Source organism: Pavona decussata, unplaced genomic scaffold (assembly GCF_977016875.1).
Source record: "Pavona decussata unplaced genomic scaffold, jaPavDecu1.1 SCAFFOLD_260, whole genome shotgun sequence".
NCBI lineage: Eukaryota > Metazoa > Cnidaria > Anthozoa > Scleractinia > Agariciidae > Pavona > Pavona decussata.
This window is the reverse complement of record NW_028145663.1, coordinates 2,210,001-2,218,251: the sequence shown is the minus strand read 5'-3', so window position 1 is coordinate 2,218,251 and position 8,251 is coordinate 2,210,001. Positions and strand designations below refer to the sequence as shown.

At 37.6% G+C, this 8,251-nt stretch overlaps 1 pseudogene across 1 annotated transcript; it reads left to right on the top strand.

Moving 5' to 3' along the window:
- Window positions 1-2,310: 2,310 nt before the first annotated feature.
- On the top strand, window positions 2,311-6,898 carry LOC146456271 (chitinase-3-like protein 1 pseudogene; annotated as a pseudogene). Its single transcript, XR_014858854.1, has 2 exons — window positions 2,311-2,679; window positions 5,861-6,898. The product of XR_014858854.1 is annotated as a chitinase-3-like protein 1 pseudogene (transcript).
- Window positions 6,899-8,251: the final 1,353 nt, after the last annotated feature.

Here is an 8,251-nt window from a genome sequence, read left to right as displayed (position 1 = left end):
CAGTGAAAAAAAAGGGGCCCATTGGTGAGCAAATAAAGCCGGGAATGTTCAAATACAGGTTGATTACACCAATTGCAAGTCACTACTGGCTGGCTGAAAACGTGCCAAACTGTGAGTATGTCTTTCAACAGACAAGTAACGTCCATTCACAGAATTTAAACGGCTGAGTAAACTCAGAAATTCAAGCAAACAATGTTTTAAGCTAAAGTACAATTGATCAAAGGTAGAAAACACGGAAAAGCTTGTATGGTCTCACTAGCATTAAATAAATTTAGTATTGGATGAAAACGTACTGTAATTGTCTAGTGTAAAAAACAACACCATGGCTCGAATCACCCACGTGCACTGGTTTTCAAATCAAATAGGAATAACAAGGCGTTAAGCTCAATTCATTTAACCTCAAACCCTCAAACTTCATTTCAAACCCAGGTTAGCTTGTTTCCCGAGATAGAACCGTCCATCCCGAGGGAAAATGACAAACACGAAATAAACCGGATGAACTTGACAGAATTAAATCAAATGTCGACTCACTCCAAGCCTGAAAAATTAAACAACCTGGAATCCTTTTTGTGAGTACAATCGTGCGACTTTCGACCTTGCGCAAACCTTTATAAGCAGCTCACGCGCACTTGAAACATTTAGCGCGGGTATAAACTGTCATAACTCACAGGTATAATTGTGAACATGACGCTCACCGGGATTGAATTCAAAGTAGAGACGAGGAAGGCCGACAAGAAATTGTTTAGTTTACAAGTAAGGGTTTAAGATGGTTGTGGGTCTAACATGACTCTACAGTTGGAAAATAAAATAACGGACAGATCGGCCTATCCACTCAATATTTTACTATAACCAAGTCTCATACTTTGAATGATTTCGTTTAGTAGATGTCGTTGAATGTAAATGGCAAAGACATAGATCCTGTATTTAAGCTAGAAATTTCCGTCAGTGATTTGAAAAAAAGTATTTCTATGGAAAATTACAGTTCATAAAATTTGTTTCCAGCAAGCAGCATTTTTAGGGTTTGATCTTTGGCCGCTCAGCGCCACAGCGCGTGTGAAAACTCACGAGCGGTTCACACGGATTAACACTCTTTTCAGTTTTAGAAGAACCCTTTTTTATAAGAACGTTGAGGCTGAGGATAACTAAAATTTTAGAACATATTAAGAACATTACCCAGGCTGAGAGTCAGTTACAATAAGAACATTTTATTATGACCAAATGTTTTTAAAATTAACAGTGTAAATACGTATAATTATAAAATAATACAGGTAAAAATTCAATCTATATTGTCCAATTAAGCCAAATAATAGGTGCCGGTCTTGGCCACTGACAGTTCGCGAATTCAGGAAATGAGATTTCGTCCTCTGAGACTTTCTGTACCTTAAATTTTCGGCTAAAGCATTCGAATGGGTCAAACTGTATTAGCTAATACAAATAATAAAAGTAAGTGTTTTTCTTACATCCTGTCTTTGGGTTCCACTGAAGGTTTTGAAAAAGGTGAAACCCCGCAAAACCATTGGCCATTTGAAAAATCGGCGAATTAAACGGAAATTGAACGGATGGGTTTTTTGACCTAAAATAAAAATGATATACACAGTTTGTCATACAAGTATAAATCAGGTTTGCAATAACCGTAAGTTTTTTTTTGTATATGGCATGCGTTTCAATGCGTTTTTCGGAGTTTTTCATTATTGATATGATACGAATTGTCTCAGAACTATTCTCTCCTCAATTGAAATGCATTATTGCAATTCTTCAATAGCAAAAACGACACGGTAAAATTACGACAACATCAAGCAAGAGAATGAACTTGAATATGTTCTATTGGTTTCATTGTCCACCGTAAATTTGTTAGACTTGAAATTGCACTTTTCTGACGGCTAATCATCCAAGGGTCATAGAAATTTGCTTTTCTATTTGGATCTTGACCTCTTAGGATTGTATATTACTTATAACTTTATTGGGAAATTTCAATTCTACAATACTACGATGAAAATGATCTAAAACATACAAAATCGTAAAAAAACAAAGTCAGAGTGTTTAAACATAGGTTGGACAAGGCTGTGTCACTGCTGCCAAACATGATAGTGTCAAATGCGATCCGACTTTAAATTGATACCATTCATCCATTCACTGAATTTACACTGCTGTTAAAACGCGAAAAGTTCCTAAACAAGCAACCTCTTCAACTTGACTGCTATTGGCTGAGCGCATAAAGCAAGAGAATTTCCTTAGAATAGCTGGCTTGAAATGTGTTGCCGGCGCATATATAAATAAATTCACTAAACACAGTGCACACACTTCTTGATCCAGGATTGAATCATGCGTGCTCTGATCGTTTTGCTCTTGGTGGGCTTCACCTCGTACATCAGTGCCAAGAACTATGTACGAGTGTGCTACCACACAAATTGGTCTCAGTATCGACCAGGTATTGGCAAGTTCAATCCCGAGAACATCGATCCTGACCTCTGCACCCATTTAGTGTATGCATTTGCCAAAATTGACCGGCGCAACAAACTGGCAATGTACGAGTGGAATGATGAAAAACTGTACCCAAGATTCAACGCTCTTAAAAAGAAAAATGCCGGATTAAGAACTCTTCTGGCCGTAGGCGGATGGAACCACGAAAACCACAAAAGCCCATTTTCCAAAATGGTTAAAACCGCTGATTCTCGAAAGGTAAGATCTTTAGCCTAGTTGAATCATTAAATTGATCCTCTATGAATCTAATCTGATAGTTTTTGCAATTGGCTGAATAAGTGCGCACTGGGGTTTTAGTAACAAGCTAGAGCAGAAGAAGCTTGAAAGTCAATTGCTGTGTACTAACCAAATAAGGTAGTTACTTAGGTATATACGTGTGGTAACAACTTAAGTAATGTATGTTAGTCTACATTGAGAATTGATCTATGATAATAAGAATTCTTCAGATGAAGATTAGGCCGCCCAAAAAAGGCCAGTTTTGCCTGTTTTAAATCTTAATCACGTATTAATACTACCTAGATCCGGAATTACTAGCTTTCATTCTTTACTTTCAAGATAGCTTTCCACACGGTGGAATGGAGACGTTGAGAAGATATGCTATAATTAAAAATAGTCCATTATTTGCCTTTTGAAAAAAAGGATAATAGCTGAAGTTTTCATTAAACCTTCCACCTTTGCAGCCAACTGATACGATATCATATTCCTCACAATACCCCTGTTCAGTTCAGTTTTAACATTTGACCAACATTCGTTCAACAGACAAAAGTTGAGCGAATGTTAGTTTAATGTTGAAAGTGAAAACATTATGTTGAGTAGAGACCCATTTAAACGGTTTCAACATCGCGTCATCAGTCAGCCAAAATTTTTAGAAATATCGGGAATTAATTCTACACCCTGACAACTTTCGCCTGCGTTTATGACACAAATGTAAACGCATTTTGTTCAAGCGGCTTCAACACCATCCAGTATTATGATGTGAAATGAAATAAAAATAAAAACCTTCAGCATTTTCGAGAACAAAGGAAACGTTGAGGCGATGTTGAATCAACAAGCTTTCAATGTTGTTTTTAACACTTTCCTGAAACAACCTGTTTAAACGTTCTCAACATTTGGTTCAACAAATGTTGAACGAATGTTGAAACAAATTTTGAAATCGTTTAAATGAGCCCTAAGAAACTTAACGTCAATAGCCTCCTCGTAAATGAGAGTTTTTAAATAGAAAAGCGACGAAACCCTAGGTAAACCCTAAGGAATTCACTAATATTCGTGTCTACTTAGGCTGTCAAAATAGGTTTATATTTTTGTAAAGTGCAGAGCGCTTGTCAACGGAATTTAAAATAGACCGTACCTTACTCCAAAATGGCCACTGTTTTAATTTTATTTTGTTCGCATTCAAGTTAGCTCTTCTTACCTCGTCCTCAAGCTAAAAGATGAGAAGAATATTTTACCTTGAAAAAGAGCCAATTTGAATGCAAACAAAAGAAGATTAAAATGGAATTCATTTTAGAATAATTGGTTTCTAGGGATGGTCATCTATGTTATAAAAGCATGGGCATAATTAATATAGCTAATACAGGTGTATCACATTTAATAAAATACAAAACCTGTTGTGAAGTCTATGAAGAAGTCTTAGGCTCTTAGACCTACCTTGTTTTCGATATGCCTCCTCAGAAAAGAAAAATAAAAAGAACTATTAAAAATTACCTTTCGTAGATCGGTAACTGGTTTTAATTTAACAAGTTTACCTTCAGAGCCGCACTCCTATCACTGAAAATAGATAAATACGTCCTTTAATTAATCAGATAAAAATACACATCAGGAGTTACAATAGGTCTAAAAGGGAAAGAATATGCGAATCGGAAGAAAAAAAAACACAAGAATGTCGTATAAAATAGCGTTGCATTTGTTTTCTCGGTAAGTATGCTATAAGTTACGGATAATCTTGTTCCTTCCGCTAAATTTACATTACATATGGCCCTCTTATGTCGTACTTGGGCCAATTCAGTGGTTACAGCCGGGGACCTTGACCTCGCCTAATTTAAAGTTAATAAGCTATCAACAGTTAAATACTTTGTTCACTCACATGTTTTATAAAATCACCCAAAACCGCGTCATTCATAGACAGGCCCCTATAAAACGTACTTACTATTCAACTATAAGAACTTTTATTTTTTCCTTCTGCTTTGGAAGTCTAGGATCATGTTAGTTGACTACTGGGTCAAACGTATCACAATCACATCTTTCCTATTATTCCCTTTGCCGTTCGCTTTTCATTTAAATGTGAATCTTCACTTTGAGTGAGTTCTAGTAAGAGCATTCTTCTTCTTCTTCTTCTTCTTTTTTTTTTTTCTCAAAAAAGTGATGAGGAAAGAGCTGAACAATGAGACGGCTTAAGCCACTGCATCGCATGACTAATCCATTTGGAATTTGGCAATAAGACCTTAGTAGGTCTATCTATTTATTTATTTATTTATTTATTTATTTATTTATTTATTTATTTATTTATTTATTTATTTATTTATATACATTATTTAAACAGAAATTCCAGTTCAGCGTAGCTGGTTTAAATGAAGATCTGTATAAAATAATAAGAATAAATAATCAAATATAGAAATGAAAGCAAAAAATCATTCAGAGAGTTCATGAAGGTGAGAAATTAACTAAGGTGATTTAGATGTTTCTTGACTCTCAGTTTTGACTCTCAGGTCTATCGTATACACTAAAGAGGCGAACTAAGATGTCGCGCCACCCAACGCTCTGCATTTGAGTTAAGCGGACTGTATTAAGGCTAAAGGTTTTACATTTTATATTACCCGTATTGATACTCCTCACTTTAAAAAAAGGAAAAACAAAACAAAACAAATTAAGACTGACTTTCAGTATAGAGTATGTCCTTAAAGTATGTTCTCTAACATACTGGCCTCAACTTTCTTATTAACTTATTAACAAAAGAGGACCAGTAACCGAGATTTTATTGTTAATGCAATGAAGGTGTACACAACCCTTTCTCTGAGGGGTTCGTAGCTCTTGCACTAATGAATGATTTGAGGATGTTAAACACGACCTGAAAATCATGTTTTCTTTAAATAAGCTCATTCATAGTTAACCATAATTTTACGTTTTATTGTTTTTTTTTTTCTTTCTTCAATCGTTCCCTCATACAAAAAGGTTAGGCTTTATCCCCTTGTTCTTGTACTGCTGCCTTCTTTACTGCTCTTAAAGCAATAGGTACTATTAATTATTAGTAAATAATTGTTTTTCAATTTAACATCAGAAAATTAAGGCAGGTGAAAGCCTCACACAGTTTTTCCATTTCCTATCTGACCCGTCATTTCCTCGTTTAAATCGGGTAAAAAAAGGTTTGTTTTCTACTCTTCAGGTATTTATCGACTCTTCAATTGAGATGCTGCGAACTTGGGGCTTCGACGGTCTCGATCTGGATTGGGAATACCCGGCTGCACGAGGCGGATCACCACCAGAGGATAAACAAAGGTTTACCATTCTCTGCCAAGAGCTGCTAGATGCCTTTAAAAGGGAAGCAGCCCAGTCCGGAAAGCCTCGCTTATTACTGACTGCTGCTGTAGCTGCTGGCTATGGGACTATCGACAAAGCCTATGAAGTCGCCAAACTAGGCCCATTGCTCGACATACTTAACCTGATGACCTATGACCTTCACGGTAACTGGGACAAGGTGACTGGGCATCACACAGCAATGGTAGGTGACGACAAGCTGACGGTGCCATGTGCAGTCGATTACTGGATTCAAAAGGGATTTCCAGCCAACAAGATTGCTCTGGGAATGGCAACTTATGGACGAGCATTCGCTCTGAAAAACTCCAACGACAATGGCATTGGTGCTCCTAAGAACACTAACGCTTGGATTAAGCCCCACAAAGGTCAGTATACCCGTGAAGCTGGGTTCCTGGCCTACTACGAGATCTGCAAGCTTGGATTAAAAATTGTGCCTGGCACTAAAAGCCCTGTTAAGGCTCCATACGGCTACAAAGGCACCATCTGGGTTGGCTTTGATGATAAACACAGCTTGCATTACAAGATCCAAGAAATAATCATGAACAAGGGCCTCATGGGAGCGATGTTCTGGGCCCTCGACCTAGATGATTTCAGAGGCAGTCAATGCGGACAAGGCAAATATCCTTTGATAAACGCCGTGAAGAAGTACCTGGGTGGCTACGTCCCGCCTCCACGACCCACAGAACTGACTCCGCCACCAACGCAAGGACCTGGCCCGGTAACGACGTCGCGTCCAGTTCCACCAACTGACGGCCCAGCTACAAAACCTCCAAGCGGTGGTTGCGTAGCAGTCCCACCTTACCACAATCAACCTGGCATGGATGCTTGGTGTAAGGCAAATTGTGCCGCTGGATATTGCCCTGCGACTCACTGCAAATGTGGATAAAGCAGGTCAAGACTGTCTCACACACTGTCTCAATCACAGAACTAGACTTAAAGTGAGAGAATGGAAACAATAAATGAGAATCAAGATTAGCATGTTTTGTTTGTATGATGTTTGCCCAGTACTAAACTGAGTTAAATAAGTGTATATAAACCAAAACAGGTAAAACTGTTCATTCTTGAAGGGGAAGGGAGGGGGGAGAAGGGGACTTAAACTGCGCGCGCTGACTTTGAGAATTCAAAGATTTTTTATTCTCAAAGCAAACACCAGTAAACTTGGTCCCTTTTCCTGAAATTCATTTGCTACACTAATTTGGTATAATAATCTGATAATTGTTTGGTCTAGTGAATTCATGTTTCCATGGCAGAGTAGCATATTTTGATAACCTCGTTTCATTTTTTTTCCTAATTTGAATTTTGTTACCTTTTATGAGCAATTTCAAGTTTATTCTCGTAATTAATTGTTTTCGATGGATAAAAAAAGACGATTTTTTTGTGGTTTAGAGATATCGAGAAACCAACACGGCTGCTGTGAAGAAGAAATGACGAGTGTCACCTGTATCACACTGAAAGAGTTTTGCGCACACGTTCTGGGGGACACCCAGGCAAAGAATGATAAAAAGAAAACAACCCCTTGGCTGAATAGCTAGGGTTTACTATCCACCCTCCCCCCTTCAGCACCAACGATTAACTGAATCATCTAAAAAAATCAATTTAAAGCCCTTTTAAAGTCGATTGTGGGTCCTCTGATCTCTTAAGTAGAGAACCAAACCCTGTATCTTTCCTTTGTCGCCTCCCCCCGAACGATAAAAACTCGGAAATTGAACCTTTTTTTTTTTTTTTTCAAAAGGACGAGATCGAGCTAAGAAATTGTGAACGGGCAAATTTTTAGGTAATCTTTCCTTGAATGAAGTTAAAAATTTTGTAGGCCTCCCGGTTTTGAATTCTAGAATTTTGTGACGCCACGTGAAAACCAAGAATAGCAATATTTATAGTACAATGAAATGATGTACTAACGTTTTGTTGTATTTGTTTGCGGCTAAAAAACACTATGACGGAGACCATAGCTCGAGCTAGCCCACGTGGTAGTACCATAACTTGATGTTTCCGTGACAAAAATATTTTAACAGTTATTTTTATGGAAATTTTGTTTTTGGGCGCCCCTAAGATACCGACTCTGCAAGATTAATGACTTAATTCACGCCATATGAAGTCATAGATCCATTTTGTAGACGCCAAAGGAAACGGTCTCGACCCTACATATGCCCTCTAGGATTTTCGAGGGAAGAAGAATAACCCTATTGCGGTTATCCAATTACAATAGCCGACGCCTAACAACAGTTAAATCACTAACCAA